The sequence below is a fragment of the Ochlerotatus camptorhynchus genome, unplaced genomic scaffold (assembly GCF_037179485.1).
Source record: "Ochlerotatus camptorhynchus isolate MF236.1 unplaced genomic scaffold, CSIRO-AGI_Acam_v1.1 ptg000102l, whole genome shotgun sequence".
NCBI classification, from domain to species: Eukaryota; Metazoa; Arthropoda; class Insecta; order Diptera; family Culicidae; genus Ochlerotatus; species Ochlerotatus camptorhynchus.
Genome location: NW_027040592.1, coordinates 4149013 through 4166623, shown reverse-complemented (window position 1 = coordinate 4166623; position 17611 = coordinate 4149013). Strand labels below are relative to the sequence as shown.

Here is a 17611-nt window from a genome sequence, read left to right as displayed (position 1 = left end):
CTTTGGATACACGGTCAATAAGATCAACCCAAATTTTAGTTCAGTTTAATCATTAATCCAAAAAAGTGATAACTCGAGTCGCAACATTCCGTATGGCGGATGTCTGTTCTCTGTGTTCGCACTTATGCCCGAAAATCGTAAAAGGCTGATTTAAATGTGCAGTGATTTGAACTGCCAAAACCACAGCAGTTTTTGATCTAGAAAAAAATAATTTATCCAGAATAGAGAAGACACGAACCAATTCATAACTTTTGCATGCTAAATATTTCCCACGAACACGAAGCCGCATGTCAGTAGTGTGCTTTGGTCAGAAATTTTATTGTTTTTACTATGGTCATTCATGTCGGTTTTTCGGTGGTGTAGTGGTAAGCGTGACTGCTTTCTCACCCAAATGGGTATGGGTTCAATCCCAGCCGAGGTCGGTAGGATTTTTCTGAGGCATAAAAATCTCTGGTCACGTCTTCCTTCGGAAGGGAAGTAAAGCCGTTGATCCCGGCCCATGTGTGTTTGAATGGGTGCGATATCCTACGCAAGTGTGGAAGCTGACTTCCTGCACATTTGATTGCCATCATGTCGGTGATTGGCACTATATTGCGGAACAGAGACCGACGTTAAATAAAGGAAATAAGAAGAAGAGCAGTGATGCAAAATATCATGACATTCACTCGACACTCTTCAACGCATCATCTGACTATCGCTGACAGAACATTTTGTCACACAGTGAGAGGTAGAGCCATGGAAAACAACAATCACCAGTAATGGTCACTGATGATGTAAAGCACAACGAAAACAGTGAAGACTTCTGCAGTACGATCATGAGAAAAAGCGAAACGACAGAAGAAAATGAAAACAATGCCTACGCATTCCAAGTTCGTCTCGGCAGGCGCGACTGTGTGAGTTACAAACAAAGCAGGCAACATGAAACGGAAGCTGTTGGGCTCACTCACCAACACACTCACATAAGCAAGCAAAGCAGCAACTGCTTCAAAACGAGCACAGATGAGTGTTGTGATTGCCGGGAATGACCAGATCGGTGATGGATCATCACTGAAGACGACATTCTCCAGTTGCTTTTTACTTCTTTCGTCAATTTGATTGAATTTGAAGGAATTTTTTTTTTGCGAGAATATTGAGAATTTAGAGAAAATTATGAAAATGATTTTCATTATTATTCTGATAAATTCAGCGAACCCCAGAAAAAAATAGGAAAATTCCGAGCTCTTAAGATTCATTTAGAATACTTTTTTGATGTTCCAAGAACTTTAGTGAATATCCGAAGCGTTCAGAGACGTTTCTAAATCTGCATGAAAAGACCAAAAAACTACAGGAAAGTCCAGACAAGATGTTTAAGGGATGATCCCCAGAAATTCGGTTCAGTTCAATTAATTTTAGGAAATTTTCGTGAACTAAGATGAAGATCAGAGAACTTCACGACAGTTCCATTAAATTCCAGAAAAGTTCAGAAACTTTACAAGACCTCCGGGAATGTTCTGAGGCAGTTCCATGAACATCCGGAAAATTGTGAAAACTTGGGGGATGTTCCAAAAAATTCTGGAGTATTCTGAGAACTTCATAATAAGTTTTGGAACTGTACCGATGTTCCAAGAACAACGTCCAGATAATTTTAAAGACTTTAAGAGTCCCATGAACGTCGTAGAGTCCCGGGAACTTTAATGAAGTACCAATGAGTTTTGGAAAAAAAAAATGTGAACTTTATGTTAGTTCCATTAACATCAGAAAATTTGCAAGAACCTGCAGGAAGATCTGAGCGTTTCGTGGAAATTCCAAAAACATCAAGACCATCCAGCACGTTCAGAGCAACATGGAAGTTTTAAGATATTTAGGGTAGGTTCCGAATGCTTTCAAAAGTTCCATAGAGCTCAGCAAAGATCCAAGAGCTTCAGAGCAGTTCTATTAAATTCAGGAAAATTTCTGGGACTTCAGCAGATGCAGCTGCAAAAACTTCAGTTGAGTTTAAAGATCTTATGCGAAGTTACGTCATCTCGGGTAGTTCTGACAGTTCAGGGCAGTTTCATGATTATCAGGAAAATCAAACAACTTCCGAAAACTTCAAGTGAATTTTGAGTATTGTAGAGCAGTTTCATTAAATTCAGGAAAATAGAGAAAACCTTCAAGACATTCAAAAAATTCTAGAGAACATTAGGAAAATTGTCGCAAATTTCACTGACAGAAAATCAATCAAGGTACTGCAGAAAACGTTGCGAAATTTAGAGGTCTTTAGGGCAGTTTTAATAATCTCAGGGCAATTCCTACAACATTATCATAAGAGTGGTACCAACCGGTGGAAACTAACGATTTGGTTCCAAACAAATCGATTAGCGTTCCCCATTCTAGTTTGAATTCTAGTACTACACTGTTTGTTTTGATTCGCTATGAAAGTTTGACAGATAAAATGAGAGGTTCGTCGATTTTCCTGTATTTCGAGAGGTGCATCGATTAGCTTGGGACTGAGCTTGGGACCGAAGATAGTACCAGCATAGAGGTAACTCTAAGACTAGAAGGTCTCGAAATAACTTGCTCAACTTTTGGCTCAGCTCTGGTACTATCTTCGGTCCCAAGCTAATCGATTCACCCCTCGAAACATTGGAAAATCCACTAGCCCCTCATTTTATCTCTCAAACTTTCATAGCGAATCAAAACAAACATAGTGTAGTAGTAGAATTTCGACTAGAATGGGGTACGTTAATCGTTTGCTTGGGACCAATAGGCTAGTCAAGTAGTAAGCCAATTTAAAATCGTTATTTTCGTATTGATTGTTGGTACCAGAGCTGAGCCAAAAAATTTGAACACGTTTCTTTGGGACCTACTAGTCGTAGAGTTGCCTCTATGGTGGTACCGAGGATTTTGAGGAAGTTTCATGGACAGACTACCGAACTTAGCGTGAAACTTTAATAGCACAAATGTCAGATTTTTAAGCAGTTTCATTATTTTCAGAGATGTTGCAAGTATTTCGAGGAAGATCTGAGATCTTCAGAGCCGTTTCATTAATTAATTGCAGGAACATTCAAGATGTTCCGTAGAATTATGGAATATCCCAAGAATTTCAGGAATGCTCTAAAAATTCCTGTAAATATGTGGGGTCTTCAGGGAATCTATGAATAGTAGGAACTTCTTGAGAATTTAGAAATCTTCAAAGGGAATTTTTGAGATTTTAATGGAAGTTCCATGAGCTTCAAGAAAGTATCGAAAACATCAAAAAGTTTTTGGGAGCTTTAGGATAGATCAAACAACTTCAAGGCTGTTCAATTATCTGCAGAAAATTGCGTCAACTTTAGAAACCTATGAGAAATTCGGGTCTAGAGAACATTATTGAAGTTTAGAGATCTTTAGGGTAGTTTCAAAATCTTCAGAAAAGTCTAGACTTTCGGGGTAGTTTAAAAACCTTGAAGAATTAGTCATTAGCCATCGGCTTTCAATCTTCATGAAAATTATACTGTTTTATAATCGTCAGCGTTTCGATCCAGGGGTTGGGATCTTCATCAGGGCTAGTTTTAGTTTAAGATCGTGAGCTGAACGAAAGACGGTACAACCAACAATCAATACGAAACTAACGATTTTAAATTGGCTCACCACTTTAGTAGCCTATTGGTCCCAAGCAAACGATTAACGTACCCTATTCTAGTTGAAATTTTATTACTACACTTTGTACACTTTGATTTTGTTTGACAGATAACATCAGGGGTGTGTGGATTCATGCAGAACATGCAGGGGTGAGTGAAATAGCTTGGGACTGCTTGGGACCGTTGTTCTGGTACTGAGTGAGCCAAAAATAATAATGATTTTCTTCGGGACCCGGTGGTCTTAGAGTTACCTCTATGGTACAAACAACCGGTGGAACGAACTAACGTTTTTAAATTGGCTCACACTTGACTAGCCTATCGCTCCCAAGTACATCGATTAACGTACCCCATTTAGTTGAAATTCTAGTACTACACTAGTTTGACAGATAAAATGAGCGGTTCGTGGATTTTCCTATGTTTCGAAGAGTGCATAGATTAGCTTGGGACCGAAGAGAGTACCAGAGCTGAGCCAAAAAGTTGAGCACGTTTCTTCGAGACCTTCTGGTCTTAGAGTTACCTCTATGCTACAGGTAAGAAGGTACATGATTTGTTCACTGGTCCCATAAATTTGCTTCAGAGGACTTGACATTAATCTAGAGACATTATCATTAGAGAGATTTTAAGTCCACAAGTCAGTGCAGCTCAATTCCTCAAATCTCATGGATCAATTTAAAATGATTTAAGGTAGATTTAGCCTAAACGCCTTGTGGACCATCTTTAGAGGTCGTGAATGGATGCAAATTTCACTTATTCTATGTATCCTATTCAACATCAAACTCAATCACTTCCAACTACAAGTGCAGAAAATATCCTGAATAAACATCGACCAAGCTGACAAAAAAACGCTCGCAAATAAGCTATAAATACACCATAACCAGCAATCAATTCGCGTTATTGTACATTTATTGCGAAAATTTATCGTCCCGATCAACCACCGATCGATCGCCGATCCCAACTCGGAGCATCAGCCGAACAACAATAAGTTTGTCATCGCCTGTTCAGCGAGATTCAATGTAGCGCTCAGCTCAACCAAAGCAGGCGGTGCTTGTCAAAAAGCACATTTTGACAGCTCTGCGATAAAAAAAAAATACGCCGGCGACGACGACGATCTGCCGCATTGCACCGCGAGAAAGGAAGAAAAACATGCCATTTCGGTGCATTGTATACAAATCGATTGAGCAGGAACAATCGACAAGGTAATAAATATAAATTTTTATATTGAATTGTAATATTTGTGTGTATAAATGGGGGCTTTGCGGCGATATGCGCGCGGTTTCCTCCCGCCGGCCGACCGTGCGCACCTTACAGATTTATAAACAAAAGAGGTCTGCGCACACAGTTTATCGCTCATCGCTGCAGTATGCTTGGGAGCTGCTGAGGGCCAGCATAAGTACATGCTGCAACATAAAAGGAATTCCGCACACATTGTATTCCGGGAGGAACATTTTACGCAGTGTCTTCCCCCTCCCACTTTCTCCAATTCGTTCGTCTTCAGCAGCCACGATTTGTGATTGTCTGATGTCGTCTGTGTTTAATGTGATGATGGAAGCTGCTGCTGTGGGAATTGCACATCGTTCCGGCGGCGCATAAATATAAACATATTCGGATGTCTATTTTCGGATCCTCGGCCATTGACAGTCGGATTGTTTACATTTTTGTACAAATATGGACAAATCGAAGATTTGCTTTTGGGGGATAACGTAGAATATGACAGATCTTGACGGTTTTTGGTTCGTTGGATGGTTGGATGTTGGATCAACGACAGTTGCTTTTGTCGGTTTGACATTAGGCCTACTTTGATTTGGAAAGAAGCAAAACACCATCGAATCACCCCTCGTCGAGGCAGCATCTCACCCACAGCGAGCAAACCGATAAAGATTGTCATCACAATGATCTCAATATCGCATTACAGGGAAGAGTACAATCAGCTCGCTAAAAAAATACCCGGAGAACGAACGACACGAACCAGATATAATTCACATGTCGTCGTACCTCTTAATGTATTTTAAAGGTTCTCAATTTGTCATGTTTTTTTGTTGTTGCTTCAGTGGATTTGTTGTTCTGTGTTTTGGGGCCGAAAAAAAAAAGACCGACTTGAATCGGTTTTACAATTTCTTCGCATCTTTTCACTTTTACGTTTATTGTTCTGGGAGTTGCGGGTGCGGACAGCAGCGCAGTCAGTCAGCCCTTAAACGGTGGTAAGTGAATTCGAAAAGCGAATATCCATGTTCCAAAAAAGGGAACTCGGGATGAAGGAGGACAGCGAGAAACGGCGATAACATTGTACGGAAGAATGTTAAAAGCCATGTATGCTAATCTCTTTTTGATTCTTTCTGGCACTTTGGTGTGCCTCTTCATCGCTGGTTATCTGCCCATTTGGTCGATCACACATAGGGACCCGATGCAGCGCTGACCAGAAGCCAAAAGCCCGAAAACAAAACATGGCTTGTTCCGAAATCGTGAGACGATTTTGCCCGCTACGATTAATCCGGCAAAGTTATGCGAACCGTTCAGGAAAGCATTCCGGACATGGCAGGCGTTTGCAGTTTTAGCAGTGTTGCCAGCGAAGAATCTGACAGTTGCGTAACCTTAAATTCCCATGAACGTCTGTTTGTCTGTGAGTCGGAGTCGGCTACGGCGCCGGAACGAATCGTATGGATGTGAACAGTGAACAATTTGCATACACCTAATGATAAAAACGCAAATCTATTGGAAGCCAATAAATATTTTATGAACTTGTTCGTACCAACGGGAAGCAGCTTATAGCAATAACATATCGCCGGAACAGAGAGCGAATTAATCTGCCCCCTAAGACAAGCGAAATGCTTCATAATTTCTCTTCCTGCGCATCTTATTGTCCATTGTTCTGTCCGAATGAATAAAAGTTGATGATCGTAGAAGCCGGCCAGCAGTAGACGACACATAAGAGTGGTATGATCATGCACAAATAAGGTATCGGAGCCCTTGCGCTAGCAACCTTGACCGTCGCCATGGCCTTCTATGCTCGGCGTTGTCTAGGAGGTCTTCCTATCAGATGGCGTGTCGTATGGTTCTGAGGTGAGGTCGTAGCTCTGGTCCGGGTGCAAATGCTTTTCTTGCGAAGATTGAGGCATTACCGTTTGTCTGGAAGGAGAAGAGTTGCCAGAATGCCGTTATTTTCCTACACTCAAAAATTGATTGATTGATTGATTTATCTTTATTAGGGAGGCTTTCAGCCTGGGGCTGGTTCGCCTCCAACATACTCTTAAAAATAAATTAAATCAAAAAAGCTTAAAAAGTATGCCAATTCCCGCTTCGCCTTATTGAGTCCGAACCATGATTACTTCGGCAGTAGCCATGCCTGATTAAATTCGAAATAAGCACTTGTGATAAAAATTTATCTTTTCAACATTAAATTTTATTCATTTAGAATATAAATATATAATCAAAAATGATTGAAATTTATTCTAACAAGATGAACCATGAACCATGATTAAACTGACTTTAATAGGCCTTTTTAATTGAAACTAAACGATCGATTCAGCCTCTGGTGGTGAATAGGAGAACGTCAAAAAGAGTGTTGTGAGCAGAAATTTTTGCCTTGAGACATAGGAAGCGGAACACTTTTTTTACTTTTCCTGATAAATTGATTCATCTGAGATGCTCGAGAACTTAATCTACAGTTGAAAAATTTAATTTTGTAACGTTTTTGCAAAGATCCTGCTGGTGTTCAGGAATATTTTTGTTGAGAAAAATGGAAAATTAGAAAAGTGCCTTAGTGGTTATGATCTTCCGGATTTCTTGTGTGTGAATAGTTAAGGTACAAATCAGTTCAGATCTGTGGAAAATCGTACAATACGACAATTACCGATAGAAATTGGCAAGATGTTGAATGAAAATGCTTTAATTTGCGTTGGGGAAAATAGTTATTCTGATGTAAACAAACGGTTTGGTTGACGTTTCTTCTCGAACTCGCGTGGCGCACACTACGTTGGTGGTGCATTAAAAAGGCGTATATCAGATCCGATTATTTTCTACCAAGAGATAAATAATTTTTATTCATTCGACATGATTAAACTGAGCTTTGTAACAGGTGGGGTACTCCCTGCCCTCTGCACTTATAAGACCCCCCTCTACACTGCCTCATGGTCGGCATACGCGTTTGAATATCGCGGCCAAGAAAAAACTCAAATATCTAACACAAACAACAAACTCCCACTGTATTTCTTGTTTAACTACAGGTACCTTTATTCTTCACCCTTTCGTCCAACTTCCTTACTGTATATCTCCTACCTCGTTTCGCCTAACGTTTCTTCTTCTTCTTGTTATTTAGCAAGGGGCCGCTGTTGGTCCTTCCTCAGCTTCCTTCTGGTCACTTTTCTTCACTATTCACACTCCGTTTTTGAACCCTCGACTTGGTTCTCAAGCCGGTCGCGTACTTTGGGACTTTCCGCGACGGCTCTTCTATCTCTCTCTCCTCGCTATCCTCGTGGCGTCTAACGGTCGATGGGTCTACCCGCGCCGTATGCCTAATGACGGACACTACGGGGTCTGACCACGCCGTGGATGAATTTCCAACGGTAAACTACGGGGTCCTGTGGACATAGTGGGAAATCATGATGGCGATTATTGACGATCGAGAAGGTGCTTCTCTAGAAGGGAATTTTACCTGGATGGTTCTGCACCTCACTCTCCTTCTTCACTTCTTTCCCGTCCTCACGGTTCTTATTGAATTTCAGACTTGCTAATTTACGAAGTATCGCTGTTAATAATCGCCAAGCAAATGATTCTCAACGATGGCGGCTGACCTATTGTCCCTCCTTCTCGATGAGCCATCGTCCATCCGCCCTAGTTCGCCTCATCATGGCCCCCATTATGCCACCACCATGGACCCAAAGGTCAGGACCAATAGCGTGGAAGGAATTTATCGAAAAATCATGATTCTCGGTAATAGAATGGAAGTGCACGCAGTAGTAGCAACAATCAATACGAAACTATAGATTTGAAATTGGCTCACTACTTGACTAGCCTATTGGTCCCAAGCAAATCGATTAACGTACCCCATTCAAGTCAAAATTCTAGTACTACACTATGTTTGTTTTGATTCACTATGAAAGTTTGACAGATAAAATGAGGGGTTCGTGGATTTTCCCATGTTTCGAGGGGTGCATCGATTAGCTTGGAACCGAAGATAGTACCAGAGCTGAGCCAAAAAGTAGAGCTCGTTTCTTCGGGACCTACTAGTCTTAGAGTTACCTCTATGGTAGTAGGTTTCTTAGATTTGTGGGTAGTTATATTTTTGAGTGCATGGGGGAATGCTGTCAACAATGCTGTCGGTTTGTTTACCAACAATAGCTGACGTTTTGTTTTAACCTAACTTTTTTCCTAACCTGAACTTCAGAGCTAGGATTAATGTCATTGTTGATGTTGATCAAAATGGAATCAGTTTTATCACTTAATTGTTGGGGGTCCAACTAGAAATCATGCAAGGCGGACCCAGGTACGATCCTTGTGTAGCGAGGACCGAATGGACCAGATCCCGCCAGTCAGATGATTGTCCGCGGGAAGATTGTTCAAAGGAGGATTGTCCGCATGAGGATTGTTTGAAGGAGAATTGTCTGCTACCGACGAGTCAAGGAGTACGTGGAGGAAGAAGATTATCCGGAACTCTGAAGCTCTTTATATGTTCCAGGGGGAACGATGCATTCGGATGCATCTTGTATCCCCATCAAATTTATCCATAAAATTCTGCTTATATATCCAGAACATCAGTCAGAACTTTTTTACTCCAGACATCCTTATTCGATTTTTTGTCTATTTTTCAGTATATCCTGAATATCCCTGTTGATCCTTCTGTCTATTCCGAAAATTCTTTCAATTCCGCTCGCATGCCGTCACAGTGTTGCCATATCTTTTTTGAAGAAAAAAGGAACAGGATAAGTGTCGTTCCCCAATGTTTTCCTTGAACGTCATTGATTGTTTCTGAAGATCTTTCCTGAAACTATCTTCCTGCGGACAATCGTCCAGTGGACAATCTTCCTCTGATCAATCTTCCTGCGGACCAGTGTTGGAAAAGTTCGCGATATGTCACGAAGTTCACCAAGGGAAAAGTTCGCGAGTCATAGGGAACTTTGATGAACTTTTCCATCACTGCTGCGGACAATTCTCTTCCTCTAAATAATCTTCGTGCGGACAATCCTCTTTCGAACAATCCTTCTGCGGACAACCCTCTTTCGAACAATCTTCCTGTGGACAATCCTCCTACGGACAATCCTCTTCCGAACTATCTTCCTGCGGACAATCGTCCTGTGGACAATCTTCTTCTGAACAATCTTCCTGCGGACAATCCTCCTTCGAACAATCTTCCTGTCGACAATCTTCCTGCGGACAATTCTCCTGCGGACAATCTTTCTTCGAACAATCCACTTTCGAACAATCCTCCCGCGGACAATCCTCTTCCTCCGGATAATCTTTCTCCTCGACTCGTCGGTTGCGGACAATATTCCTGCGAACAATCCTGCTGATAATCCTCCTTCGAACAATCCTCCTCCGAACAATCTTCCTGCGGACAATTCTCCTTCGTACAATCTTCTCCCGAACAATCTTCTTGCGGACAATCCTCCTCCGAACAATCCTTCGAACAACCTTCTCCCGAGCAAACTTCCTGTGGACAATCCTCCTTTGAACAATCTTCCTGCGGACAATCCTTATTCGAACAATCTTCCTGGGTACAATAGTTCTTCGAACAATCCTCCTGGGGACAATCCAAATATATGATCTTTTCTTTTGCTCTAGTACCGGGTGCACCAGGTACACTAAAAAAAAAACAGCTAGGTGAACCAAAAAAAAAAATCGCGTGAAGGAGGTCCTTACCCTTTGGGTCCATGCCACCACTCCTTATGACCTTCAAATCCAGTTAACAGTGCCATCTGGTGGTAGGTAGAGGAACTTCATGTGATTTAGCCACAAACGAAGTGACAGACGTTGCGGCTCGAAAACTTTGGTGACGAACCTTCTATTGCACTTTGACTATATGTTTTAGTATTACTTCTATGTGAAGTACAATTTACATAGTTGAAGATGCTAATTTCAAATAACATACTGTAGTGGTAATTTTTATACGATAGATGGAGTAGATGAAAGCATAGAGTTGATAGTTCCGTTAGAGTACGGCAGTGTGAAGATTGCATATAGATATTAGAATAGCGAGCTAGGACAACTTTTTAAGGAAGGTACAAATCGGTTTTGGGTACTCGCAAGAGTCTAGGCCCGTCTGCTGCTGTACAGGTTGGAAGCCAAAGCTCCTCCCCTTTTTAGTTTTCTCGTTTCTCTCGTTTCTCCGTTTCTCCTTCTCTCAACAAGTTGGTAAATCTTAAAGGCTAAAGACGCTTAACACTTTTTTGGGCGAATTTATGATCCTGTTTAACGTCATGGTTCTTATCTATGCCTCTTCAGATGAATTAGTACTTTTATTTATTTTCTCTACCGCGCTAAATCGAACGAGTAGAAATAAGAACGAATGTCGGTTACGCGTTCGAAAAATTGAAAATTCTTAAAATATTTAATCCAATAGCTAGAAAAATCTGTACGATTGATCGTTAATCGAATAATTGCAACCGAACAGCAGAAATGCAACCATGCTAGTTTTCATTGCTATGACGTCGACTGAATTAAGGGGCTTACAAGCCGAGGGGTGAAAGTCAATTCTCTTCATCGATTTCCTCTTTTGATGACCATGGCCTCACAAATCTATTTCGCACTATTTCTGCTATGCTCTTCTATCACCCAGAACAACAAATGTATCAATGAATGTGTTTGCCGTCGACTTATTAACGAAAAAGAAAGTCGATGAAGAGAATCGATCAAAATCACTTACACCCCTGCTTTCAAGTTTGGTTACAAGATTACAACTCTGGAGAGCATTAAAATTTTGAGTGGTCGTTGGGGCCGTGTGGTTCTGAATATGGTGATGAGTGTGCAAAATGTTCCGCTATTGCATCCTCCCTATTTGCACACGCCCGAAGATCGGAGACGAATGCCACTTCGACATGTTTCGTCTAGAAACGATTCTCTGATGACTGTGTTGGGGAAGCAGCATATGCATGTACGTAATTGGTGGATCTGTTAGTTATTTCGACGCTTTTGGACAATGCTTGACTTTTACCACTTTTCAATAGTTCTAGTTTCATTGCTATCGATGCGTGGAAATATTTCTGATCGGTTGGTGATAAAATTATTTAAATTGATCCAGAGGCAGCTGAGTTATTAACGTTCAAAATCTTTCATAATTTCGTTACATGTTCCATTTTCACAAAGTGTACTCCCATATAGATATCACAGACGTAGTCCTACGTCAAAAATACGCTCTTTGCACACTATCAAAGATCATTGCACACAAAATCAACTTTGTTCAAATCAAACCAAAAATACTAGCCCATCTGGTGGCTGATGGCTCAAGCTTCTAAGAAAATTCTATTACAGCGAACCACATTGTTTTAATTTATTTCTTCGCCAGTTAGTCGTCTGTCACTTCGTTTGTTCTTAAACATTATTCTCGAGCTCGGCAATACTTATAACCGAGCCTAGCACCCCTAATAAAATTTGTATGGTTATTTTGCTAAACGACGTGTTCAGGGTATCATCCAAACAATTTGTGGAATAGTTATATCATATGGGTTATGGTTCAGGTATGGTATTTTTATATTAGGGACGGCATCATCATAATTTTTAACAGCCATTCAGCACTACTTCAAACTGAAATGTCGATTATTCCCGAAATGCAGCAACACTGGATGCCAATGCAAACAATATTTTCGCTGACCTCGACAGTGAGCATGCATAAGGGCGTAAACGCGATAATCGATTCTCTTCGTCGATTTTCTCTTTTGTTAATAACTCGCTAGAATTATCGTTTCTCGGTGCGTTTGCTGTTGTTTTTGATAGCCAATACAACCTGTTACAACTCTGCATTGAACAAATTCTAGAAAATTGTTTCGCTTAGCTGTAGCAATGCAAAGAGAAAATCGATGAAGAGAAACGATCATCACGTATACGCCCATATGCATGCTCACTGTCCACTTTTCTGTCAAACGTGAACCAGCTCCTGATTGGCCGATTCCATGTGCGTAAGATAGAGATAGAGATAGATAAAGATAGAGATAGAGATAGAGATAGAAATAAAAGAGGAAGAAGCCAATTGTCACCTCTTCCTCTTGGCATTAACCCTTTGTCTGTACCTAGCACGCTAAGATAGGAAGTCTAAAAGTCGGTAAACATTACTGTTAATCGCACCAAAGTGCACATATCTACACGGATAGAAATCTCCTTATACCTTTTGGCAAATTTCTATTGCTGATTATTCATAAAATGTATAAGTCAACTAATAAGCAGACGCCTTGCAAAAAGTTAATGAAGATCATGTGTCAAATGAAATGTATAAGCGGTCACACATTCCTTTTATGCATTATTATAGGACCTATGTGATATGTCTTATGGAATGTATAAGGCTGTTGTTTTGGCAAAAATGTATAAGTGAAACATATGAATAAAATAATTGATTTTCGTTTCGTGTACATTATCGGTAAACTTCGAAAACCTAAATTTAGGTACTGGTGGAGGAAAGCGTAAACGTTAAAAATTACCTACTTTTAGTCTTTACTTTTTATCGAAAATTAGGTATTATTTTCTGTTTTATGATCCTGGAATATGCTTCCACGAATAATGCAGATGTAGTTTTAAGATCTTTTTCGGATTTTGTTGAACATTCTGCATATCAGAATAATATTAAAAAACACATAAGCATATTCAAAATAATTGTATAATACCCGAAATAATACCACCGACGAACCGACATGACATTGGAACATTTCGTTTGTCCGCAATTCGATTTGTCAAATGAGCGATTTTATCTGTCCAACGGGCGATCAGATCTGTCAAACGTGAGTTCGTGTCCTTGCTCATGATATGTGGCGGTAGTGTTTAACGTATTTTAAATATGGCGTCTTGGCAAGATTTTGAAAGTAGCTTCAATGAGCTGTCACGTCGGTTCATCGGTGATAATACCTCTTAGTTCAGTCCCGCAGCGGTGGGCAGCAACAAATACCTTTCCGGAATGGGACTCAACAGCAGCAGCATCAGCAGGAGGAGGTCGAGGAAGCTGAGGAAGAACGAGAAACTGATAGTCTGATAACTAAATGCGATCGGCCACTGATGATAGCTAGAATTTGAAAAAAAATAGCAAATCATAAGTTTGACTCAGTTTGCTTGTAAGCCCATAAAAGTTTATGTTAACTTTTGCGATGGCCTGCAAAGTCAGATAGTTTGTATTTTATGTTTGTTTTGGGTTTCTAATAGGTAATTGTACTCACCATTCATAGTAGTCGTCGTTCAAATAGAAGAAATTTTAATTAACTTATTACCAAATAACTTTAACTTGTAAACAAACATTTAGCGTCAGCGTTGCTGCTCGTTACTTTCTAAGATAAAGCACATCAGTGACAACATTTTAAACCAATATTAGGTAGAAATGCCGTCAATACTTGAAAATGCTTTTACTCATAATCTTAGTAAAAAGTAACGTTATTTATCGTTAAATATTACTGATATTTTGGGTTTTACTACCAGTACCTAAAGGGTGTCCCATATCAAATTGCATCACGGAAAAAAACCGCTGTAGAATGATACCTAGTTGACCGATCCTTTTCAAACTTTCAGACAATAAAATAAACCCATTAGTAAGCTTTTGGCATATTAATTTCATTCACTTGAATACCGTACGCTCGCACCATACGCTGAACTCCACTCATTAGGTTCTGTACAACATCTGACTGTAGCTTCTTCTGTACGGAAACCCGCTTTTTGCTTCATGTCTTCCTCAGATTTGACCTCCTTGGGACGCTTCCATAGTGCCTGCTTCATAATAGCCCAGTATTTTTCGATGGGCCTGCGTTCCGGTGCGTTGGGGGTTCATGTCCTTGGGTACGAAAGTGAACCCGTTGCCTTCGTACCAGTCCAACCAACATTAGAATAGTGGCACGAAGCTAGATCCAGCCAGAAGATCGTAGGGCCTTCGTGTTGCTTCAACTGAAGAAGCAGACGCTTCGGTAGACACTCGTTGAGGTAGATCTCCCTGTTTACAGTCCCGGTAGTCACGAACGGCGCACTTCGTTTGCCACATGAGCAGATCGCTTGCCAAATGATGTATTTCTTGGCAGACTTTGAAAGTTTCTGCTTCCTTACTTCCTACGGAACATCAAACTTGTGCTGGGCGGTGAAGAACAGTAGCCCCGAAAGCTGCCGGAAGTCCGCCTTGACGTAAGTCTCATCATCCATGATGACACATAAGGCTTCGTCAGCATCTGGGTGTACAGTTTCCGGGCCCGTGACTTTCCCACCGTATTTTGCCGTTCGTTACGATGTGGAGCCTTCTGCACTTTGTACGTATGCAGTCCCTCCCGGCCCTTGTCTCTCTGAACGGAAGACTTGGACAGATTCAACTTTTTGGCCACATCCCTGACCACCGAAGCATTGGGATTCCACTTAAACGCTTTCACGACACGCTTGTGATCCTGATCACTAATAGAACATGTATTCTGACCTCATTTCTCCATCCGTTCGATGCTCAGCGTTTCGTAGTAACGTTTAATCACACTACTCACCGTTGACTGCACGATTCCGAGTTGTTTTCTGATGTCCCAATGAGAGAATTGAGGATTTTCGGGTGACGCCATTTTTTCCAACTTTCGATAAACTGACAGCGATAAAAATACAGTGTAAACAATACACTCTAAACTACTTCTACCCAAATTTACAAGAGAAAATACCCAATGGGTAATTTTCTACAGTGTTTTTTTCTGTGATGCAATTTGATGTGGGACACTCCTTAGAATTTATTCAGTAAATGATGCTAAAACGCATTAGCGTGAACAATGCATTAGGTCCTAAGTAACATTGATCGATTCTCTTCATCGACTTTCTCTTTCGTTAATAACTTGGGTACTGAACAGTTTCTTGTCGTGTTTGTCGTATACAAAGCTAGATAATAGCTTGTTTCATCGATCTGTGCGCCGAAATTACCAGGGAATGTCTTAACGTGGCCGTAAGGATGCAAAGAGAAAGTCGACGAATAGAATCTGTCAATGTTACTTAGGACCTAATGCAATGTTCAGCTTGATGTGGATGGTTCCCGTCTTGGTCAAATTTGTTCAAATGGACAGCAGCTATCTTAAGGAACAGAGTCTAGTTCAGAATTCACTCACCAAGTCACGCTAGTGTAACATTCAGTTTTCATTGTTTGCCCTAACTTAACATCTTGACCAGATAGAAGGTTCCCGTCTTCGACAAAGTTGTTCAGATGAACAAGACCTATCCTAAGTAAGACAATTCAGCGCAGAATTTGCTAACCAGGCAGCGCTAGTGTGACATTCATTTTGATGGACTAGATAAATGGTTTCCGTCTTCAGCAAAGTTGTTCTATTTTGTGGTAAACAGTTCAGCATAGAATTCACTCGCCAGCTGGCGCTCGTGTAGCATTCATTTTGAATTGTTTGCCATTAATTAACATCTTGACCAGATAGAAGGCTCATCAATCATCAGTTCTCACTGTTGCTTCGTGTTTTTTTTTGATTTCACTTGACAGCTTGTCTAAAGGCTGACTAAAAGTAAATTTGTACGAATAAAAAGACCTGTAATTCGTGATTCAATAAGTTTAAAAAGTCCATTAATACTTCAAAGTTACAGCATTAGATGGTTACATTTCTCCAGTTCGAACGAAATCTCGAACCTTCCTCGTGAACAGTTGAAACGGACACGGAATCAGCGCATTTCTTCCATTTTGCCCGCATTTGCTGGATGTCCTTGATGCCCCGCCGCTTTGTCGAAGTCGCTGATTTGAAATTGCCCAATATTTTTCGATTCGTCGAAATTCTGGGAATCTCCCATTAGCTTGGGGACAAAATCGATCTTGTTGGCAGCATACCACTCCAGAACCACCTTGGAGTAGTGGCAGCTGGTCAAATCGGGCCAAAAGATGACTTCGCCCCTATGCTTGCGGATGAACGGCAATACACGCTTTTTCATGCATTATTCGATGTAAACTTGGGATGTCATCGTCGAGGATGTGACGAATGGTTCCGTTTTCAGGCCACAACTGTAAATCGCTTGCCAAATTATGGCCTTCTTGGCGAACTTGTCGGCAAACACGAACTTGAATCTTCGCGATGTAAATCTTTTGACCGGGAAGCTTAAAATGCGTATGTTTCGTCATCGATCAAAGTGCAGCCCTTGAGTTTCGTCAAAGCGGCGCGTGAGGGGCGTACCAATTTTCTTTTAGTCAGCCTTTAGATAGAAGGTTTCTGTTTTCGGCAAAGTTTCTAAAATGAACTAAAACAATGAGATGGTAATAATCATATAAATTCGTTCCCCAGAAATTGATGGAGCTTAGCTTTGTTTAAATTTGTTGCTTTTATTTGAAATTTTAACTAATAAGAATATCGCTCTTCAACAATCTTGGTCATTATAGTAGTTGACAAATCTGTTCAGGAAATTCATGTCATCCAAATTTAGAGAGAAATACGCAATTCATTTAAGCTTTCAACAACGTAGTCTCTTTTGTTCATCAATAGTCCAGGACGGAAACTATCTCAGTAGTGCTCAGATGCCAAGGGGTGAATTCAAATATTTTAATTTTAGTTCCACGAATCACAAACAATATTTCTCATATAAAATGTGCAGATTTTATGAGTTGTTGATTATTTTTTTGATATTTTGTTGATATTTTGAAGTTCAAGATCTCGAATGATTTCCAAAGTCTCATTAAGACTTAAGGTTGGGGAGGAAGACAGAAGGGTAGAATTTTGGAAAGTGAAAGATTGTAGTAAGACATTTTATTAGAAAACTTGAGCTGCAAAAAGAACTTGGAATTTTAGCTTGAAAAAATTTACAGAAAGATGAAAAAGGCAATGGAATCTCAATTCGAATTGGCATAAGTTAAAGGTTATTATATAAAATTGTAATTCAAATTCGAAAGAAATTTGAATCAGAAGTTAATTCGA

The 17611-nt window shown here is 40.4% G+C and overlaps 1 protein-coding gene across 4 annotated transcripts in view; it reads left to right on the top strand.

The window, feature by feature from the left end:
* Positions 1 to 17611, top strand: part of if (inflated) — a 188840-nt gene that overhangs the window by 152701 nt on the left and 18528 nt on the right. The gene's annotated exons all lie outside the window — the stretch shown is intronic.